The sequence below is a fragment of the Peromyscus leucopus genome, chromosome 6, assembly GCF_004664715.2.
Source record: "Peromyscus leucopus breed LL Stock chromosome 6, UCI_PerLeu_2.1, whole genome shotgun sequence".
Taxonomy (NCBI): Eukaryota; Metazoa; Chordata; class Mammalia; order Rodentia; family Cricetidae; genus Peromyscus; species Peromyscus leucopus.
In genome coordinates, this window is record NC_051068.1 from 9,323,159 (window position 1) to 9,347,046 (window position 23,888).

At 44.2% G+C, this 23,888-nt stretch overlaps 1 protein-coding gene across 2 annotated transcripts in view; it reads left to right on the top strand.

The window, feature by feature from the left end:
- The window catches only part of Slc7a14 (solute carrier family 7 member 14), a 122,710-nt gene that overhangs the window by 24,710 nt on the left and 74,112 nt on the right, over positions 1–23,888 (top strand). Inside the window, exon 2 of one of the 2 annotated variants that reach the window (XM_028872599.2) lies at positions 14,499–14,583. The exons of the other annotated variant lie outside the window; for it this stretch is intronic. The gene's annotated coding sequence lies outside the window, so the exon portion shown is untranslated. The remainder of the gene's footprint in view (positions 1–14,498; positions 14,584–23,888) is intronic. 2 annotated transcript variants of the gene reach the window in all.

The following is a 23,888-nucleotide window of genomic DNA, read 5'->3' on the forward strand; positions in this document are numbered from 1 at the left end:
TTGAAAGAGAAAAGAATTACAGCTCCTATGATTACCCCGCTAATGTAAAGTTTGGCTGCAAGGGGAATTTAGTTGGGATAATGCTTTTAAGTCATTTGTTTCTTATGAAAGTACTAATGGGAACTTTATTCATGCATAGAAAAAGGAATAACAAAAATTAACTAATCTGAAGGGTGAAAATGCCTTTGAAATCACTAATGTATCATGTAAATGGGTCTTCTGTGCCTATTAATACTGGCAATCCATAGGAACATATTAACTTGCAGGGTTTTATTTCTAAAGGATACACTGCAGGATGCAGTCTGTCACCTGTGGAAATCCATGTATGTACAGTGTACATATATATCCATGTGGATGTGTGTACGTGTAGGTGTGCATACACATATGTGTGTGAATGTGGCGGTCACAGGTTGATGTTGACTGTTGCTCAATCACATTAGACATTGAGACAGGATCTCTCACTGAACCTAGAGCTCTTCCATCCAGCCAGACTGGCTTGCCAACGAGTTTCAGAAATCTACCTGTCTCCACTCCCCAGTTCTGGGGTAAAACACACACACACACACACACACACACACACACACACACACACACACACACACACACACACCACTGTGCCTGTCTTTTTACGTGGGTGCTAGGAATCCAAAACCAGGTTGTGCTCATGCAACAGGTGCCTTACCAAATGAGTCATCTCCCCCTCCCCGTAGGTTTTACAAGTGGGCTCTCTGTATAATGGAGCTCCTGTGTAAACACCCCCAAGAGAGTCCCCAGACCTGGAAGTTCCTAGCACAGAAATCAGCAGCTCACATCCTTCAGTTGAGCAAGGCCACACACAGAGAGGACTACTTATACCAGGGATAAGCACTATTATAAGAGGAAGGAATTACTACCCCTTCTGTTTAGGTATAGAAAGAAGCTGAAATAAGACTATTTCATACCATAACCTTATATTTACATTCAGCCCCCCAAAAAGCCCCATTATTGAAATACAACTGTAATTCTCCATGCAGAATGTCATTGTGGGAAAAGCATCATGTTTAACTATCAGCTGACATTTCTCATATGAAGTGGGTGTGTTTCCTATTTGAATTTCAGGCACACAATCTTCTTACTGGGCTACTCAAATCTACCATGGTGATATGAAAATAAAATTGGCTGTTTGCCCAGACACCTCAGTGTATAAAATACAGAGAGCCAAAAGGAAAATGGAGACGTAGAATCTGGAAATTTAAAGTCTGAAAGGGGGTTGGGATGATCAGCCCTTTCTGCTTGCTCTTCAGGTGTTTGGGTTTGGTGGTTTGGCGTTTTGGTGGTTTGGCGTTTTGGCGTTTTGGTGGTTTGGTGGTTTGGTGTTTTGGTGGTTTGGTGGTTTGGCGGTTTGGAGGTTTGGCGGTTTGGTGGTTTGGCGGTTTGGAGGTTTGGCGGTTTGGTGGTTTGGAGGTTTGGAGGTTTGGCGGTTTGGTGGTTTGGTGGTTTGGTGGTTTGATGGTTTACTGGTTTGGTGGTTTGGTGGTTTGGAGGTTTGGTGGTTTGGAGGTTTGGTGGTTTGGTGGTTTGGTGGTTTGGCGGTTTGGTGGTTTGGTGCTGCCACCGCCGCCGCTGTTGCTGTTGTTGCCGGGTCTCACTATGAGGCTTGCCCATCCTGACCCTCACCGTGTAATCCAGGCATCAGTCCTCGCTCGGCCTCCGAAGTTCTGGGTCACCGGTGTCACCACCGGCCAGTTCCCAGTGACCTCCTGAGTGCTGCTCATGCAGCTTCCCACTGGCTTCACAGGGGACATGGAACAGCTCAGACAGCCCGAGGAACTTCCGAATCAAGACTCCTCTGCCCGCGGCGTGTGGTATACGCCAGCGTTTCCTGTGACAGCCAGAGTCACCTTAGCAACACAGCAGCCGCCTCCTTGCTTTTGGGTTCAGGCATGAGTCTGTCTCCAGACCACAGAGACATCCAGCGGGGACCGGAGGACTCGAGCTCAGTGTCCTTGACCCTCCACAATGACTGTATTTGCTGGTTCTGGCCACATACCTTCCTTCTCTACGCTTTTTCCAATGATCATCTTATTTAATCCTTAAGACGGTGTCTTCTAGGAAAACATTGTCACCCCAGCTTACAAAAGAAGAGCAGTAGACTGGCATGTGGTCAGTTAACACAGCCACAGAACTGGGGAGGACAGGGCAGGGATTTGATCGGAGGAAGTTAGGCCCCAGATCTCCACTCTTACCCACAACTGTGACTTCTTCCATTCCAAGTCCCCCAGCTGAATGACACTTTTACTACATCGGCTACACACCCCTGAGCTCTGTGGCGGCCGGGGCCGCATCCCGCTGCCTCCTGCCCCCATGCTTGCAAAAGTCAGGACTTTTAAGATCTTGATTCATGGGATTGAACCTCTCTCTCTAGATTACAGAACTGGGTGATTCTCCTTGCACTCCTTCTGGGAGCTGGTGTAGAATTATACAACTTAGCATCGGGGAAGCTGGCTGAACACTTCCTGACCTGGAGAGGTCCTATATGATGCAAAGGATTGGCTAGAACTGGGCCAGGTGTCGGGTGGCGGCGCACGCCTTTAGCCCCAGCACTGGGAGGCAGAGGCAGGTGGATCTCTGTGAGTTCGAGCCTGGGCTACAGAGCGAGATCCAGGAGACACCTAGGCAACCATGTCTCGAGACAAACAAGTAGGGCCGGTGAGACGGCTGCCTGAGTAAAGGTGATGCTGTCGAGCCGAGGAGCTGGGTGTGATCTGTCCTGTGATAGACGGAGAGAACTGCTTCCTGCAAACTGTCCTCTGAATCCACGTGCTCACAGCGACACGTGTGTACACCACACACACACACAATCACAGTGACACACGTGTACACCACACACACACACAATCACAGTGACACATGTGTACACCCACACACACACACACAATCACAGTGACACATGTGTACACCCACACACACAATCACAGTGACACATGACACAGTGACACCACACACACACACAATCACAGTGACACATGTGTACACCACACACACACACACAATCACAGTGACACATGTGTACACCACACACACACACACAATCACAGTGACACATGTGTACACCACACACACAATCACAGTGACACACGTGTACACCACACACACACACAAAATCACAGTGACACGTGTGTACACCACACACACACACACAATCACAGTGACACATGTGTACACCACACACACACACACAATCACAGTGACACACGTGTACACCACACACACACACACAATCACAGTGACACGTGTGTACACCACACACACAATCACAGTGACACACGTGTACACCACACACACAATCACAGTGACACATGTGTACACCACACACACAATCACAGTGACACATGTGTACACCACACACACACACACAATCACAGTGACACGTGTGTACACCACACACACACAAACAATCACAGTGACACACGTGTACACCACACACACACAATCACAGTGACACGTGTGTACACCACACACACACAATCACAGTGACACACGTGTACACCACACACACAATCACAGTGACACATGTGTACACCACACACACACAATCACAGTGACACATGTGTACACCCACACACACACACAATCACAGTGACACATGTGTACACCCACACACACACACAATCACAGTGACACATGTGTACACCACACACATACACACACACAATCACAGTGACACATGTGTACACCACACACACAATCACAGTGACACATGTGTACACCCACACACACACACAATCACAGTGACACATGTGTACACCACACACATACACACACACAATCACAGTGACACATGTGTACACCCCACACACACACACACAATGAATCAGTTTTAAAATGTAATAAAAATGTTAAAAAAGTTTGATTTGGGCTTTATTTAGGTCTGGATTTTAGTTTTGTTTTGCTTTTAGCACTTTTTAGAACTAGTGCTAGGCACTTCAGACTTTATATTACATATTTGCTCACAACCCTGTCTGTAAGGAAGTTGATATCAAGCCCTTTAATGCACACACAAGAAAAACAAAAGACTGAGGACATGGAGAGACATGGCCGTGGACCTACTAAGAGGCAGACAGCGGCGTTTCTCATGTGAATGTCTTGTTCCAGGCAGCGCATGGCCACTGTAGGAGTAAAGTGATGATCCAGCCACATTGTTGTTGTTTTTTTTTTTTTCCCCAAACCACTTCACCAGTTTGTTAATAAAAAGATTCACATTGAATGCCTCACTCCATCTCAGGTGCTCAGGGACTCCTGAGGACCCCGAAGAAAGGAACCAGGACAGAACAAACATGGCAAGGAGTCCAGAGAGTAGTCTGTCCTTTCTCCTGATGCAACCAGCAAGGGTCCAGACGATGCCTCAGAGGAAGTGTGTGTGTTACTTGTGACTTTGATGCTGGCCTCAGTCACACTGTATGTTGTGGCTGCAGTGATGATGGCAATGGTTGTGATGGGATTGATGCTGGAGGTGACGACGACGATGCCGGCGGCAGTGATGACGGTGAGGGTGGCGGTGGTGCTGATGCTGGTGCTGACGATGCCGGCGGCAGGGATGTTGTTGGAGGGCTTCTCTCCAGGTCCCACCAAGCCCCACAGTCCCATAACCCACGTATAAAATAATCACTCATTATATTATATTGATGCTTATTATATATAAGATGCTTATATTGCTTACAAACTGTATGGCCGTGGCAGGCTTCTTGCTAACTGTTCTTTTATCTTAAATTAACCCATTTTTATAAATCTATACCTTGCCACATGGCTCGTGGCTTACCAGCATCTTCACATGCTGGCAGTGTCTCCCCCTCTTTCTTCCTGTTCCCTCAATTTTCCTCTCTCCTTGTCCTGCCTATACTTCCTGCCTGGTCACTGGCCATCAGTGTTTTATTTACATAGAGTGATATTCACAGCACTTCCCCTTTTCTTCTTTTTTTAAAAAGGAAGATTTTAACTTTAACATAGTAAAATTACATATAACAAAACAACTAGCGAGCAAGAATTACAGTTACAATATTAAAGAAAATGTCCTATCTATCTTATATTTGTGAGTTTAAGGTTTTATATCTAACTTATCTTTTATTATAACTGAGGAAATTACAACTATCTAGTCTTCAACCACATCAAAGACCTCAGAAGGATATATTACCTGAGAAACAGGAGAAGACTGTAAGCAACTTTCGGGAGTCTTGTAGGGTAGACAGAGACAGCTGACAACCTGGACAGTCACCTAATGTTCCTTTGTAAAGTTGGGGCATCTGTCTTTAGCTCACAGGTCTAGAGTCTCTCCATCATTTTTTTCAGTGTCCTGTAGAATGTCTGGCAGTTTTCTCTGCGAAGCAGGAACCTGAAGGACCATCTTGTCAAGCAAAGTTCAGTGGTCATCCTTCCGTGGGTCCTGCATGTCCAGTAGATTAAGCAGTCCAGGCAAGAACAGTTTCTTCCCCAAATGGCTATTTTTGCCAAGAAAAAGATAAACTCCATATGGAGTGTCTTTGATGCCCATCCTCCTCTCCGAAGTAAATCCAGTCTACCAGGAGCAGACATGTCTCACTGTCCAGAACGTCTAAATTTTTAAAACATTTTAAATGCCATATTCTGTAGGTCTTTGAAGTGTTTGAAGACTACCTATCTATTTTAAATATAACTATGTATACCTAGAAGACTTATCTAACATGGCTATAAATATGATTATTATAGATGACTAATTATTAATCTATTTCTTAATTATCCATTACAATTTTAAATGAATTACATAAACATAATACCTCAAACAAGAATAGAAATATATATACAGCATAACAAAATTAACTTTAAGTTGGTATCAATAAACTAAAATTTATACCAATGTAAAACATTTGGGCTGGAGAGATGGCTCAGAGGTTAAGAGCACCGACTGCTCTTCCAGAGGTCCTGAGTTCAATTCCCAGCAACCACATGGTGGCTCACAACCATCTGCAATGAGATCTGGCGCCCTCTTCTGTATACATAATAAATAAATAAAAAAAAAAAACATTTTAAACAAGTTGTTGTTCTTTAAAAGTAGGTTCATTAATCTACCCTTTTTCTTATCATCTCTATATCCTATATCATATCCCCTTTTCTTTTTTAGAAAGAGATCGCATTTATAATCAACCTGTTTTAAATAAAAATATTGGTTTTTCTCTGTCCCACACCAGAGGGCTCTTCTGATTTGGGACACAAGAATCTCTTAACCATTTTTTTTTAAAGCAATATGTCTAGGTTTAGAGGGGGAGTGAGCCAATTACACCTCTAAAGCCAGCTTGGTATATTTGGGAATTTGGGCGTAGCATCTCTTACTACTTCCTGCTGGAGGGGGGCGCTGTATCTTATGGGGACACAAAGAAAATTTTAGGTCTATGGGGTAGTCCTTGAGGCTGTATTGTGGGAGTCAGTTGCCTTGAAACCATTCTGGATGTTGGATCATCTGGGCCCTGGTATCATCGGAGACCTTTCAGGGGGTCTTGGCTGGTCAAACCTGATGTATCTTAATCTGGAACAAATCCATAGCCTCTGGCTTTCTGTGGAAACAAAAGCAGAACCTCTTTTCCAAAGCAACATATCCTTATATCCAAATTTTGAAGTCAAGGTACCTTTAAAATATACATTTTGGCATAACTCAACAGCTTTTACAATCAAATATTTTTGTTTAGTCATAAATATCAAAGACAACATAATCCAGATTGTCTGTGTGATAGCCATCTTTATGTGGCTTATTACCTTTACTGTGTTTAAAGACTTTATTTTTAAAAAACTATTTGTTTATATAACTGTATATTTTTTTTCTTTTAAGTCTACGTACATTTTTATACACATTGTAAACTATTTCATCTGAATCAGTCTTATTGTGAAGCTATTGCTTTAAACTGTAGTCTTCTAAGCTGTGGCTGTTGGCTCCACCCACTTTAGCTTCCCAACCAGTGGTATGTTTTCGGCCAGCTCTGGGAGGTATCAACTCTCAGAAATAGTGGGTCTATGTTTCTATCAAAGTAGCATGTAGCCCAGAAACATCTTTTTGTTTTGTACTAGGAAAGGCTAAATCTACCACACAGCAGCAGCGTAATGTGCTGCTGGCAGATGCCTCATTCCTGCCATACTGCCCGTCAAACGCACACACCAGGAACCCGCCAGTGTTCAAATCCACGTTTTGCGGTGTCTAGCTGCCGGTATGAGACATGAAGCAGGAACCTGTTTTTGGCTCTGTTTAGAATTGGTTATTAAATATTCTCAGGCTTAAGGTGGAAACTCAAGCTGTTGGGCACCATTTGTTGCTGGAGGGCTTCTCTCCAGGTCCCACCAAGCCCCGCAGTCCCACAATCCACATATAAAATAATCACTCAGACGCTTACATTACTTACAAACTGTATGGCCGTGGCAGGCTTCTTGCTAACTGTTATTTTATCTTAAATTAACCCATTTTTATAAATCTATACCTTGCCACGTGGCTCATGGCTTACCGGCATCTTTACATGCTGCTTGTCCTGGAGGCGGCTCTTTCTTCCTGTTCCCTCAATTCTCCTCTCTCCTTGTCCCGCCTATACTTCCTGTCTGGTCACTGGCCAGTGTTTTATTTATATAGAGTGATATCCACAGCACAATGATGATGGTGAGGATGGTGGTGGTGCCGAAGCTGGTGCTGATGATGTTGATAACAGTGACGGTGGTGGAGGTGACTATAATAGCATGATGGTGGAGATCAAAAATGATGATGTTTTGAGCTGGACACTTCCTTGAAATTATGCAAACAGGCTGTTTGTCTTCTCAAAGAAAGGCTTAGGAATCGTCTATGTATACACATAAAAATTAACTCAAATAGATTAAATGCCTAAACATAAAACACTAAAACTAAAAAATGCTTAGAAAATCATGGCATAGGTATATCTTAGCTCGGGTCTGAGGGCATACACACACACACACACACACACACACACACACACACACACACGAGCCAGTGGACAGATGCATAGAATTTCATTTCTAAAATATGATGCCATTCAGTAGCTTCATCTAACATGGGGGAAACTGAGGCTAGATAAATAAAGTGTGTTCATTCAACCAACATTTCTAATGTCTGCTGTGGTGAACTCTGCCATAATTAGCTAACAAGCAATGATTTTCCAAAGTGCTCAGCAACCCTTTGAGAGATGACTTTCTGCGGGGGCATCTTCCAGTAAGCCTGGAGAGGGAGAGACGGTTGAGGGTGGTCATCATTCTTTGTGTACCAGGGCATTGCACAAGGCTCCTGAGAAAGGTTACCAGGCTGGACTCTGAAGGTACACCGACTGCAGGCAGAAAAGGGGGAAGGATGGACTGAACACAGAGGCTCTCTGCTGAAAGGAAACAGAGGCAGAGGGGAAAACATCAAATTAACAAACTTGCAAAGCCCATGGTCCTCAGCTTAATGAGCCAGCAGCGCCATCTGAACCCTGCTTTATTTCATTTCAACCGTTCTGAATCGCATTACTGACGTCCTGACAGGGCAGCTGAAGAAGTAACATAATCATGATTCTAATCACCCCTAGCCACGCCCACACCGTCCCGGACAAAGAAAGGCTGGAAGCAAAGGCATAAATCTGCATGGTCCTGGATTGGGGGAGCGAGGTCATTAAACCACCAAAGAGAATAGTGGGTAAACTGTACAAGCACAGAATTAAAAAAACAAAACAAAACAAAAACTGAATGGCAAATGAAACCTTCAGAAAGGTAGGGAGACAAATCTCATAATAAAAGAAAATATTTGCAAATTTTATATCTTAAAAGAATACTGCATCTCAGATACACAATGGATGGTCATACCCAACAACACAATGCATCGCAAAGCACCCAGTTTTGACCTGGACGGAGAATTTGAATCAACATTTCTCCAAAAGCTCATGCTAAGTGACAACACATGGAAGAGGACTCAGAGCATTGGTCATGAGGAAGAGGAACGTCACAGCCACCGTGAGGAAGCACTTCACACCCACCGGGGTGATCATAATTAAAACACTAAATGATAAATATAATTAAGGAGGAAATGGAAACACTGTAAAATCGTGCTGTTGCCTTGAGGCCCAGTCTGACAGTTCCTCAGTGACGTGCTAAACACAGAATTGCCGTCTGACACAGCAATCCCACTCCTGGTTAATACCGAGAGATTTTAAATTAGAAATCCAGGATCCAGAATGATGGCTTCACTTGTTCTTCCAGAGGACTGGCATTTTGTCCCCAACCTCTTCCATCGATTAGGCCACTCACAATGACCTGTAACTGCAGCTCCAGGGGATATGACACCCTCTTCCAGCCTCTGAGGACACAGCACACACAGACACACACACACACACACAAACCAACTGCAAAATATTTACAAGTATAGTGTTACAAATAATAACTCATACCTTATTATGAATAATAAGTGAAGCAACACAGATTATCCCAACTAATAAATAGACTAACAGAATATAGTAAATCCATATAATGGACCTTAGCCATAAAAAGAAATGAATCTCTGATTCATAATTAAACACGTATGAGCTGGATGGTCATTTTGATGAATGAAAGATCCAAAAGGTCACCCAATTTATTATTGTATTTGTGTGAAATGTTCGAATTAGGCAAATCCACAGAGGCCGAAGGAGGTTAGTGGTCAGGGAACGGGGGAGGGGGGGGCAGTGAGTTCTGCTTGCTTGGAAGTGCGGGTTTCCTTCGCAGGCAGGCAGGCAGTAGCGATATTCTGAGATTAGATACATCAATGACAGCACAACTCTTGGAGTACACCAAGGGGAGACCAGTGATGCGCTTCAAAAAAGTCAATTTGAGATGGATCAGTGGGCTGAGCACCTGCCACACAGGAATGAGGGCCTATGTTTGGATCCTCAGAACCCACACAAAACCAGCTCGCCTGTGTCGTGTGTGACTGCAACACACACACACACACACCCAGGGGTGATGGGGGAGGGAGGGAGGGAGGGAGGGAGGGAGGAAGAGAGAGAGAAAGAGAGATTTCAGAGTATACTTCAATTTAAAATTTTGTGTTTGCTGAATGAATGTGATACCTAACATGCAAATCAAAGAAAAGACTGTTCCCTGGCTTAGTTTGGAAATTTGCAGTCGCTTGCTATCTCAGAAAAACACTTTACCCACAAGCCGTTGCAGTAGCATTTGAGCCACCGACACCCACACCCTAAGTGATCAGTAAATTGTGCTTGAGCATTTACAGCTTGGAGAGTACGTGTACTGTAAATCAGTTGCCTGCTAGTCTGCAATAAATGGACCATATTGAGTTTTCTCAGTTAATGACTGTGGGAAGGTTATGTTATCTACATGTTTTACTTCAAGGCATTGAGGCCAACAGAACTGAAGAACCACTGAAGTGTTTTCAGATCAACCCTTCATTATACACACATGCCCAGCCATAAGCATTCTTTCATTACAGCCCAGGGTCTCTGTCTTTTCTACTCTGCATATAATATTGCCAACAGGTGAAGCCACGGCAGCCTAGCTTTTATCGTTTTTAGACTGAAGCTTTCACTTGTACAGCCTCTGCCCCAGGAATTATAGTCCTCATGGAAAGCATAGTTGCCCTCCTGTTCTTGTGATCATCCAGACTCCTGAACCTCAGTGGGCTTGAGGAACGTGGCTTTCAGCTGATTCAGCTAGGTGCACTTTCGCCTCTGCTCAAGTTAAAAACCTGGAGGTCACTAGGGGGACCACTGTTTACTCCTACAAGATGCACTCATCAAGCTAAGTGCCTCTCCCCAGGATGCCAGGTGGAGCAAGCTGTTGGCATTCTCAATTTCTGCAATCATAACAAGTATCACATTGGGACATTTAAATAAATGTCCCCAGCTTGGACTCTGTAAAAGCTGTAGTGAGCATCCAAGAGGAAGCAGAGAGGGCGAGCCTGTCATTCAGAAGGCTGGCTTCGAGGCTGGGCTTGTGTATGTCATCATTGACTGGGCCACTTCCTCTGTATGAAATGGTTAAGCCTGACTGTCAACTTGACTGGGTCAAGGGTGGACTAAGAGATAAGCACAGGGGGGCACCTGTCAGGGATTGTCTTCTTTTTAATTTTTTTTTTTTTTTACTCTTCTAACAAATATTATATCCAGACCACAGTTTCCCCTCCCTCCATCCCCCCAGTCTCTTCCCCTCACCTCCTCGCTCCTCCAGAGCCACCCCATCCTCTGGGTCTCCCCTCAGAAAAGAGCAGGCCTCCCAAGGACATCAACCAAATATGGCAAAATATACTACAATAATACCAGGCACATACCATCATATCAAGGCTGGACAAGGCAACCCAGTAGGAGGAAAAGGGATTTTCTTGGTTAGATGAGTTGACCTGGGAAGACCCACCCTAAATGTAGGTGGAACTTCCTGTGACAGCCAGAAAAAAAGGAGGCCTGAGGGGAAGCTTTTGCCTCGTTGCCTTCACATCTTTCTGGCAATTCATCTACCCTGTTGGGGAGTTCCTCTACTCTGCTCCCACTGCCTCCCACTGCTGCTGCTGTCCTTCAGGGACATCAACAGGCAGTTTCTCCCGGCTTCCAGTGTGGACTGAAGACCAGTGGCTCCTTGGGAATCCCCCAGGTCTTCAGCCCAAAGCTGGGACTTCTCTATCATGAAGTCTGAGGAACAGAACGAGGGTCTCAGGCCCTGCAGTGTGGAGACAGCCACTGTAGGTCTACCCAAACAGTTTTGTGTAAGCTATCTAGTAAAACCCCTTCAAATAGATGTTCATTCTATAGGTTCTGTTTCTCTAGAGAGCCCTGACTGATACATACTGCAAATGCCCTCTTTCTTATGGGAGATAGAAATGTTAGTCTGTAGTTCTTAGACTCACGAACATTGAATGAGAACAGCTGTAAGGTTCTCACTGTATGTCCACTCATTCATTCATTCCTGTGTCCCGGTGACAGACACGTGGCAGTGGGCCTTTGCTTGGCACCAGAACTACCACAGTTCCCAAGAAAAACACAGCTCAGAGAACTCAGAGACTAAGTCACAGGTGCTAATGGTTGTAGCACACCTGGTCTGTCACGAGAAGTCTCTCAAGGAAAAGTGCAGGGTGCTCTAAAAATGTGACGTGGTGGGCTAAGCCAGCCCACTGTCTTCAGAAGAGGTGTTCAAAGTGAGGCTCAGGATGCTCGGAGTCACTCTACCAAGCCATTGCAACGATCGGTCCAGTGGTTTTCGTTAAGACGCTGGCTCTTAGACCACAGATGCAAGCACGGGGCTTCAGGAGCTGGGTGGAAAACTGGGGAGCTGTGTCTCTGCTCTTGGTTTTTACGTTTCCTGGGTGATTCTCAGGTATCGCCAGGCTTGGGAACTACTGTGCTAAGCAAAGAGTCGGGGAAACAAGATAAGCAGAGTAAACAGCTCCTGGGATGGCCCAGGGGTGGGCAGAGCCTGCTGTTCGTGCAGACCAACTGTACCAACACAGGCATCTTCGGGAAGCTCCTCAGTAATGCAGAACTTCTGCATCCTGAATTGTGGAGACAAACCACAGTTTTACAAAATGCGCAGGTTACTTTTTAATTCACACTAACACACCCAGAAGCACCAGGCAGGAGGATGGAAAGCATCTTCTAGAAGAATGATGGTTTGCATGCCTATATCCTCAGCACATTTTTGGCTCTAGATAAGTACATCTTGAGTCAAGTAGATTGTTATGTTATGGGAGCTGCTAAGATCGATGCAATAACCTTTGACCTCCATACACACACATCAGGTTTGTGAGCACACACATAATGATACATTTAAAAATTTGAAAGTATAGTGCTACATTCCATCTCTCTTCTTTTTCAGTGCTGAGTGTTAAACCCAGGCCTTCCCGAGTGGGAGGCAGTACTTTACAGTGAGCTACCTCCCCAATTACAGATGTCTCCATAGTCCTTTCTCCTGCTCCATTTCTGCCACCGTAAGAGCCAATTACTTCTCCTTTAAGTGTTTTTACTTTCTTGAGCATTTCATATATGAGGACTGTTTTTATCATCACACCTCTCCCTCTCCTCTCCAACACCTCCTCAAATTCACGGTCTCTCTTTTTTTAATTATTATAGTTACACACACACACTTATTAATATAAAATACCACCTACTGAGTCCATTTAGTGTTGCTCATATTTGTATGATCGTAGATAACCAGTTAGGAGGATCTTCCTGAGAAAGACTGATTCTCCCTCCCAGAGCAGTCATTAAGTGCATCATCCAGGCGGGAGGGGGGGATCAGATCTTGTGAAGTTCCTCCATCCATGTTGGCATGTCAACTGGTGCACACACTCTCCTCTACCCTTGGATGGGTTTTTGTTGTGTCAGTTGGTGATAGGCAGCCCACAGTCAGTTCTCTTCATTTTGACCACTTGTGAATTTCTGTAATGTTCTATGCCTGTTGCAAAAAAAGTTCTTTGATACAAGACTTATCTGTGGGCATAGAGATAAGACTTATCGGTGGGCATAGAGATAAGTAATTAGAAGGCAGTTAATCTAAATATTTATCCCTATGGTTTCAGAAAGTGACATAGTAAAGTTAGGTTTAGAACCAGACATAACGTCCTTCCTATTGAGCAGGCTTTAAGTCCAATTAGATGGTCATTGATTGCTGCCAAGATACAGGCGCCACCATTGCGCCTTTGAGGACATCTTGCCATGGTGGCCACTGTTGTGGTTTAAACTTGTCAAGGCTGGGGAGGACTCCTCATGGCTTTTCTCACTTGTCAGCTTGCACAGCACTTTCTGCTGTCACGGGAGTCAGCCTTGATGGAGGAGGCTTCCAGGTCAGGTGCTGATTCCTCCAGGTCCTGTGCCCAAGGTGTGTGGTGTCATCAACAATAGGGACTTATCTTCAAGTTCTGAGAGGAAACCCAGAGTAATAGAAATAGCCTATATTGTTTAGGGATCTTTTGGACTCACCTAACCAACAATTTGAAAGTACCATGCCTGGTGCTGGGGTTTTTGTTAGATTGATAGAGCATTATTACCCCAGGTGGAGTAACTTCACTTAAGTGTGTGTGTGTGTGTGTGTGTGTGTGTGTGTGTGTGTGTGTGCGTGTATACATGTTATATGTAGTTTTAAGTAAACATAAAATAATATGATTCACTATGCATTTTCCAAACATCCTCAGCATTATCTATCCTTCTCTCCCTCTGTATCTGTCCTGCTTTCCCCAGTTAAGCCCCACGCCCACTTTTCCCATTCCCTTCCAGCTCCTGCTGCCTGCTACTCAACCAGGTACTTCTCCACCACACCCTCCCTGTCCCTTTTTACTTCCCCAGGATGTGTGTGTGTGTGTGTGTGTGTGTGTGTGTGTGTGTGTGTGTGTACATGTATACACAAGGAAATTCTGCTTAGCCATAAAGAAAAGTGAGATAATGAAATTTTCAGGTAAATGGATGGAGCTGGGAAAATACTATACTGAGTAAACTAACCCCGACCCAGAAAGGCAAACACCACGTGCTCTCTCTTGTTTGTGGTCCCAGGTCCGCATCTTCTGCACTGATTTCTCCTGACTGATATCTCGGTTCTGGATTTTGACATACCAGCAGAAGAGCTGCACTCCTGCAGGTCAGTCTGCCTTCCAAGCCACCAGGGTCACAATGTTTCGGGGAGGAGCTGACAGCATGGGGATGTGGGCATGCAATGCTCCTTCTCCCCATCTTGTCACTGACCTGAAAGTCAGCCCTCCTCAGTCACTTTCTCCAGCCTCTTTCCAACAGGTTCTCCTTTCCAGGTCACTGGAAACACTGGCGTGCTCCTCATTCCCAAGTAACTAGATTCTTCCAGTCTGTCTGGGAGCCGGGTGAGTGTCTTTGTCTCTAGATACAACGGTGATCCCTCTTGGTGATTAGATGGGCAGGCTACTATCTGAAAAGTGAAGACTTCCTTCTCTTCTAAAGCCAAAAGGGAGAGCCTGGGTGCTTCATCCTGGGTGAACTAGTATTTGTGTTCTTTTCTCTGTTTATAGCCATGATTAAAGCAAGGTCTCCTACTCAGGCAACTCCTAAGTCATCAAGGAAGGCAGGGGAAGGCTGCTCACGTGTTGACAAGAGCTGGCTGCTGGGTACAGGACACTTGCTTGACTCAACAGAGATGGATAAAAGTTGGTCTGTTTGGAAGAGCACTTAGGAAAAGGTGCTCGTTCCCCAACCCACAAACCATTCTATGTCCTTTTTCTGGAATAATAATATTATCTAACACAAACCTAACAAGAGAAAGATCTCTTGACAAGGGGGAGGAAACTTAAGGAGCCAGCTCTGAGAAGGATGTAAATTCAGCAATTTTAGCCAAGGCCTATTTTGTTAGGTTATAATATGATATATAGCTGTTTCAAATGAAGGTAGATTGGAGCAGGCCAGAGGAAGAATAGCCAAGAAGAAAGACGCAGTCAAGGACAGCCTGAGATGAACCCCTAGGATATTACAACATGATTTAATGTCTGTTTGGCCAGCTGACAGGGCCACCTCGTAGCCCCACACACATCTGCCACGGCACATTCTTCTACTGTTACTGCATTAATAATAGAGGAAGGGAAAGAGACTGTTGGATAAGGGCGAAAGAGGAAAGATATGCTTTCAGACCCCTTTGGAAAGAGCCAGGAGAGAGGATTGCGGGGGGGGGGGGGGGGGTGGGGACAGACACAGCCAGTGGGCAGAGCGTGTGGTTCTAGAAGCTGTGCCCTGATTCTTCTGCATTCTAACTCGGGAACCTCGCTTGGCTCAGTCCTCCAGCTGTCCCCGTGCTCAGTGCCCTCTCCTAAAGGATGCCAACGTCTTTCTGCTGTTAGCTCTGCAATGTTTAAGCACACACTGTACAGCTTTGTCATCCAGTGGAACAGTCACTGGCCACATGTGGCTATGTAAATTTAAATTACAGGCATATTCACCACATTGAGCTTTGTCTTAGTGTACTTCATAAACACTGCATTGTTTGTGTATGGTAAATGTGTGCAAACATGTTCGTGTGTGCGTGTGTATGCATGTGTGCATGCATGTTCATGTCTGTATATGTATAGGGTGTGTGTGTGCATGCATGTTCATGTGTGTGTGTGCATGTTCATATGTGTGTTTGTGTGCATGTGTAGGAATGTGTGTATGCATCTGTGTGTGTGTGTGTGTGCGTGCGTGCGTGCGTGCGTGCATGCGTGTGTGTGTGTGTGTGTGTGTGTGTGTGTGTGTGTGTGTGTGTGGAAGAGTGGACACCAGAGGTCAAGGGGTATCTTCCTCACTCTCTCTCCGACTCATTGACTCCAGGGATCCGCTTTCCCAGCACTGGGGTTATAAGCACCCCACCATGCCTGGTTTTTACATGGGTTCGGGGATTGAACTCAGGTCCTCACACTTGGGCAGCAAGCATGGTACCAGCAAGCGAGCATCTGTCCAGCTCCTCCCACTGAAGGGGTTCTAGCGACTCTGCCTCAGCAAGTCCACGGCACCATTCCTTCCAGTGGTTTAGTCGGCTGCTGCTTTTTTTTTTTTTGCAGGGATTAGTTAGGGTGTGTGCAACTCTTAGGCATAAGATTATTGCATTCTTATTCTATAAAACAATATAGACACAATTTTTATATATACAAACAATTCATGGCTCATTGCAATATTCACTTGTATTGCAGTGGCCTTGTATCTCTGAGGCATATCTTGTATTTAAAATTAAGTAAAAATTAAAATCCCATTTTCAGCACCATTAGCCACATGTCAAAGGCTTAATTGCCACACGTGGTTAGTGGAAGCTATATCGAATAGCATGGAAAGTTTTTCATCATCCTGGAACCCCTGTGTGCTTCACACCACACCCCTGTCTTCGGGAGCTGCAGGACTTTCAACCTGGGTCTAAACTGTTCTCTCTCTCAGAGTTTCCATCTCTAATTTGAGAGTGGATAAAAACAGTATCTCTCCTAGGGTTGTTGGAAGTGTGTGTGTGCCTGTGTGTGTGTGCCTGTGTGTGTGTGTGTGTGTGTGTGCACATGTGTATGTGAGAGTGTGTGTGTGTGTGTGTGTGTGTGTGTGTGTGTTTATAGTAATCATCACCCAAAGTGAAGCTATTCTCTAGCTTAGCACTACCTAAGATATAGGCAGCATCTGGTAGATAGAAGTCAACAAATACTTGTACCAAAGATGAACAAATACAAGAGATCAAGAGTTACGACCCTCTGTTTTAAGCACTATGGTTTGCATTTCAGATGTATCGCCACTAACTGCTCTGATTTTCACTTCATCAAAAGACAGTCTCTCCCGGTCTGTCTTTTGCCTTCATCCTCTTGCAACAGAACACGAGACCGAGACTTCAGAGAAATGAGATATTTTAGTCCTGTGATGTGTCCTAAGAGCAATTCATCTGGTTTATCCTTTTCTTAGTTTGGGGATTTCCAACTAAATGAATGGAAAGAGGTGAACCCGAAACACGGGTAGGGAGGTCTGAACTCACAGCTTTTGCTTGTAACAAGCAAAACACATTAAGTATTTCCAGGACCAGGTCCAAACACGGAGCTTATTACTTGGGATGTTTTAGTTGTCAAAATACAAGTTGCAGTTCAGCGTGTCTGTCTTCCCACTCCCTCGGCCCTGGAAAACCGTCTCTTACAGACAGGGCCCGGAGCTCACACATACCTTTGCCTGCAGAGCACAGCCCTGTGGGCTCATCTTGAGCTGGCCCTGGCAGTAGTCTCACGGCCTTGTCGTATAGAAGAGGCTCACCAGAGGAGGATGGGTGCACCCGGCTGGTTTGGCAGGGGCCCTTCACACCTTCAATCTCAGCTTCGCTCCTCAGACAGTTGGGAGGAGGATGGGTTGGGGCTTTAGCTTACGGTTTCAGCAAAGCTATTCTAAGCACTGTGGGGAAATGCTTAGATGTGGATACATGCTGTCCTCTGCATGCTCTCGTGACTCTATATACTGCAGACACCATAGTGAGGACTGGAAGTGAGCCAACAGTAAGGCACTTCTCCCTAAAACTGGTGAAAAACATTAACGGATCCGAGAACTTCCTCCCAACACAGTGACCTCATGCACATGGACATGCACACGCAGTCATGCACATGGACATGCACACACAGCCATGGCTTTCAGAGCTCTGAGATGAAATCCAAACCTTAGTTAACAAATGAGTGTCAAGAAGAGGACTAGAGGGAGATGAGCGCCAACTAGAAGCAACAGATGCCTTCAGCAAAGGGAGTCATGGCAGAACGGAGGGACCAGTGATTGTCAAGGCGTGGAGAACAGAACTGAAAGTGTGGCAGTCCCTGGGGGTCACGGTGCCAGGGGGGCACGGTTGCTTGTTTGTTTTGTATCTTGTGAAGGATAGCTAGAATTTATTGTTGTTTGTTTTTGCTCTTTTGGGGGGCCCGTCACCCAGCTCCCAAATAAATCACACATGGAGCCTTACTCTTAATTATAAATGCTTGGCCTTAGCATGGCTTCTTGCTAGTCAGCTTTTCTTTTTTTAATTAATTTTTTTATTCATTTTACATACCAACCACAGTTGCCCCTCCCATCCACCCTCACTTTGCCCAACCCTCCCTCATCCACTCTTCATAAAGGGTAAGGCCTCCCATGGGGAGTCAACAAGGCCTGGCATGTTCAATTGAGGCAGGCCCAAGCCCTCTCTCCCTGACTGCATCAAGGCTGAGCAAGGCATCCCACCATATGGAATGGGCTTCAAAAAGTCAGCTCATGTACCAAGGATAGATCCTGGTCCCACTGCCAGGGGTCCCACAAAGAGACCAGGCTACAAAACTGTCACGCACATGCAGTGGTCCTAGTCCAGTCCCATTCAGGCTCCCCAGCTGTCAGTCTAGTGTCCATGAGATCCCACAGTTCTGGTCATCTGTCTCTGTGGGTTTCCCCATCGTGATCTTGACCCCTCCTTGTTCTTCCTTCTCTTCGACTGGACTCCTGTAGCTCAGCCCGGTACTTGGATGTGGGTCTCTACATCTGTTTCTGTCAGTTACTGAATGAAGGTTCTATGATGATAATTAGGGTGTTCACCAATCTGATTATAGGGGAAGGCCAGTTCAGGCACCCTCTCCACTATTGTTAGGGGTCTTAGCTGGGGTCATCCTTGTGGATTCCTGGGAATTTCCCTAGCACCAGCTTTCCCTAGCCCTGTAATGGTTCCCTCCATCGAGATATCTCTTTCATTGCTCTCCCATTCCATTGCTCCCCCAAAACAACCATCCCATTTCCTCATGTTCTCATCCCTTATGCCCTCCCCTTTATAGCTCCCCTACTCCCAATTTACCCAAAAGATCTCATCTCTTTCCTGTAGATGAATTTCTAAATGGTCTTTTAAATTAAAAAAAAAAAAAAAAAAAAAAAAAACATGGAGCCAAATATAGGGGTGAAAGCCTTAGAGAGATCAGGGAAATGGGGAAAGCCACCAGCCAGCTCACCAGCTCTGCAGCTTCCAAATGCGAGCTTCTTCCTGTCTGCTCACATTTATATGCCTTTTCTGTTCTGTTCTCTCATTGGCTCTCTTAGCCCAGCCACATCACTTCCTCTTCCTACACAGCTCTGTCACTTTCCATCTGTCCATATAGACCTCTAGACCTCTATGGTTGGTACTTAGATTAAAGGCGTGTGTCATCACGCTTGACTCTGTTCCCTAGTGTGGCCTTGAACACACAGAGATCCTGCCTGCTGAGTGACAGGATTAAGGGTGTGTGCTACCACTGCATGATTCTTTGTTTACTTAAAATGGCTTGCTATTCCCTCTGATCTCCAGGGAAGCTTTCTTTATTAAAGCACAAATAAAATATCACCACATTTCAGCACAAATAAAATATCGCCACACTTTCCCCTTCTCGGGGCAATCCATGCATCCCTCTTAGGGTCCTCATTACCTAGCTTCTCTGGAGCTGTAGACTGTAGCCTAGCTATTCTTTGCTTTATATCTAATATCCACTTATGGGTGAGTACATGTCATGTTTGTCTTTCTGGATCTGGGTTACCTCACTCAGGATGATTTTTTTTTCTAGTTCCATCCATTTGCTTGCAAATTTCATGATGTCATTGTTTTTTACATTTGAGTAGTACTCCATTGTGTAAATGTACCACATTTTCTTTATCCATTCTCCCATTGATGGGCATCTAGATTGTTTCCAGGTTCTGGCTATTATGAATAATGCTGCTATGAACATAGTTGAGCAAGTATCCTTGTGGTATTGATTGAGCATCCTTTGGGTATATGCTCAAGAGTAGTGTTGCTGGGTCTTAAGGTATATTGAAACCCAGTATTCAAAGAAACCATCATACTGATTTCCAAAGTGGCTGTACAAGTTTGCACTCCCACCAGAAGTGGAGGAGTGTTCCCCTTGCTCCAAATACTCTCCAACATAAGCTGTCATCAGTGTTTTTAATCTTAGCCATTCTGACACTTGTAAGATGGTATCTCAGAGTCATTTTGATTTGCAAATTCAAATTGAATTCCTTAAGTGTGTTTTAGCCATTTGAGAATCTTCTGTTGAGAATTCTCTGTTTAGCTCTGTAGCTCATTTTTTAAATTGGATTATTTGGTATTTTGATGTCTAGTTTTTTTAGTTCTTTATATATTTTGGAAATCATTCCTCTGTCAGATGTGAGGTTGGTGAAGTTATTTTCTCATTCTGTAAGCTATCATTTTGTCTTATTTATTGTGTCCTTTGCCTTACAGAAGCTTTTCAATTTCAAGAGGTCCCATTTACTAATTGTTGCTTTCAGTATCTGTGTTGCTGGTGTTATATTTAGGAAGTGATCTCCAATGCCAATGCATTTACCTCCCACTTTCACTTCTATCAGGTTCAGTGTAACTGGATTTATGTTGAGGTCTTTGATCCACTTGGACTTGAGTTTTGTGCATGGCGATAGATATGGATCTATTTGCAATTTTCTACATGTTGACATCCAGTTATGCCAGCACCATTTGTTGAAGATGCTTTCTTTTTTCCATTGTACAGTTTCTAGCCAGCTTTTCTTAAATTATCCCCATCTATCTTTTGTCTCTGGGCTTTTATCTTCCTCTATTCCTGTATACCTTTTCTTTCCTTCTTACTCCATGTCTGGCTGTGTAGCTGGGTGACTGGGTGGCTGGCCCCTAAAGTCCCCCTCCTTCCTCTCTTATTCCTCCCCCCTTTTCTCCTTTTATTAATTCTCTCTGCCTCCCAGCCCCACCTATCCTTTCTCCTGCCTCACCATTGGTCATTCAGTTCTTTATTAGACCATCAGGTGTTTTAGACAGGCACAGTAACACAGCTTCACAGAGTTAAACAAATGTAACATAAACAAAAGTAACACATCTTAAAATAATATTCTGCAACAAGAATTCTTAGAGCACTTGATGAATTTATACAAAGTAGTCGCCATGGGAGGCATCAACATGAAGAGAAAGAAAACCACACTCTAAAACACTGAAGTCCTGAGACTGGACAGAGCCTATCCTCTCAGTGACGTTGCTGATCTGAACTTCATGCAGCAGTGGAGAGCACAGACCCAAAGCCAGTTTGCCAAGATAGAGCTGCATGGAAGCAGAACTCAAGAACCAGGAGATACAAATATCCTCTGGGGCCATGGCCAGGAGCAAGAATGTGCTCCTGGAGCCTTGGAGCCATCTGTGGTTTGTTTTCAATTAAATACAGATGCCTCTCTGCTGTGGTAGAGATACATCCCAGTGAACCTTTCCTAAGTTAGCAATGTTCTGTCAAAAATGCAGTGAACACATCCAACCTACTGAACTGGAAAGCATAACTTTGCAAGACAGTACACAAGAGTACCAGGTTGTTTACCCCTGAGCGCATGCACACCCCTGCCGCCCCGCATCACAGGAGTGTTGCTCTGAATGTCATAAACCCAGGAGAATGCCAAAATTCAACCTTATTATTATATAATATATAGATAATTGTATTATCTTAAAGTCAAACCACCATAAGTCAGGGGTTACAATTTTTTCTCGTTTTGTAGAAATTTATACCAACCACAGAAAAGATGCATACATAAACCCCTCCTAGTCCAATGGCCATAGGTCCCCACTTTTGACATCAGGGCACCTTCTGAAGAAGAGAGTGGAGCTGGCTCACATTTTATGGCCAAGTTCCAAGCCCTTTGCTGTGTTTTTTTCCATATCATGTATCTTGAGTGACTTTTCACATGCCAAGATGTTACTTTTTAGAACAGTATTTTAATAGTCGCTTAAAGTTTCATTCTCCTTGTGTGTCTCTGTGTGGGTGTGGGGTGCATTCATGGGTGGTCACAACGTTCATGAGGAAGGGAAAGGACAGTCTGGGGTGCTGGTCCCCATTGTCCACCTTGTTCGAGATGCTGTCTCTTGCTGCTCACCGGTGTGTATAACAGGCTAGCTGGTCCATGGGCTTCTGGGGATTCTCCCCTCTATCTCTCACCTCTCAAAGAAGATTCTAAAAGCTAGACATGAACAGCATCCCTAAAATTCAATGTACATCTTCATTCTTCAAAAATACTGTAAATTCCCAAACTGTTAAAGCCTCCTGTTATTTTCTCCCAGGAGAAAAAGAATAAAGCAAACGAGAGATTTTTAAAATGCCTTCTCTTCCATGCTAAATACACTATGGTTTATAAGGTTTTTGCCACAATGATTGGGTAAAAACCCAAAGTTTCCAAGGAGCTGCGTGGGATATCTATTCAAAAAATGGAACTCTAAATTTAGTTAAATTTAAATATTTTAATATTAAAGGTTTTTATATTCATACCTGTGTAGTTCTTACTCAGACTTCCCTTGACTTAATGCATATAAAAGGATAAAAGTCATATAGAGATAATTCATTTGTAACTAGACATAAGTGTTTCCAGATAATTGCATTTCTCAAAAGAAATTGTGAAGCCAAAGAAAAGAGAATTTTTTCATTTGTAAACTCTGGGACTTGAACCAGATGATTTCTATTGTTTTGTGTTCTCTGAATTGGTGCCGATACTAGTCAACGAAGACGGGCATCTGACATTGCAAAATGTCTCAGGATAGCAGAGATCATTACAAATTACTGCAGGAAATTATGAGGAAATAAATGTATGCTCAATACTCCTTTGTGACTGGCAAAACCAGTCATGGGGAGAAACAAATACTTGACATTTGCCTACTTTGCAGGAGTGCCTGCTCTAATTACTGGAGATTTAGCAAAAGCTATGCCTTCAAGTTCACAGTCTAGAAGGAGGAGACAGATAATAAAAACACTGGCACTTAAATAAGTGTCAAAACAGGATAATTTGCTTAAAAGTGAATGAAGAGGTAGGTAGTTGGATAGATGGAGAAAGAATGCATGGATGGGTAAGTGGATGGATGCAAAAACAGAGTAATAGATGATGGATGGATAGATAGATAGATAGATAGATAGATAGATAGATAGATAGATAGACAGACAGGCAGATGGAGATAGAAGAGAAGAAGAAGGAGAAGAGGAGGAGGAGGAAGACGACGACAACAACAATAGGTAGATAATGAGTACAAGGATACCAGGACCACTTACAGCTGAGGCAGAGCTGAAATCACTACAAAAGTAACAGGTCAGCAGAGGTTGAAATACTGAGGGATAAGCCTTGCAAAGACCCAGGAGAGGAAATTCCAGAGACAGGAAATAAGGCTCAGCACGTGTTAGAAACTGAAATTCCCTGTAGTTAAACCAAGAGATGAGGTAGTAAGAGATGAACTCAGAAATGATGAGGACAGCCAGCACACTGTATAGCACCCTGGAGTCACGGCAAGAACTTTCATTTTTGCTTTGTTTGTGATACAAAATCAGTGGAGAGACTAAGCGATCTTAGCCCTCAAGTGCCTGACAATCTGCACAAGACAATTTAAGACTGTACACTGAGCTAGACGTTCCATAGGAAACCAGAGCCCAGTAGGTTCAAGTGGCTAACATAACGTTTAATGAC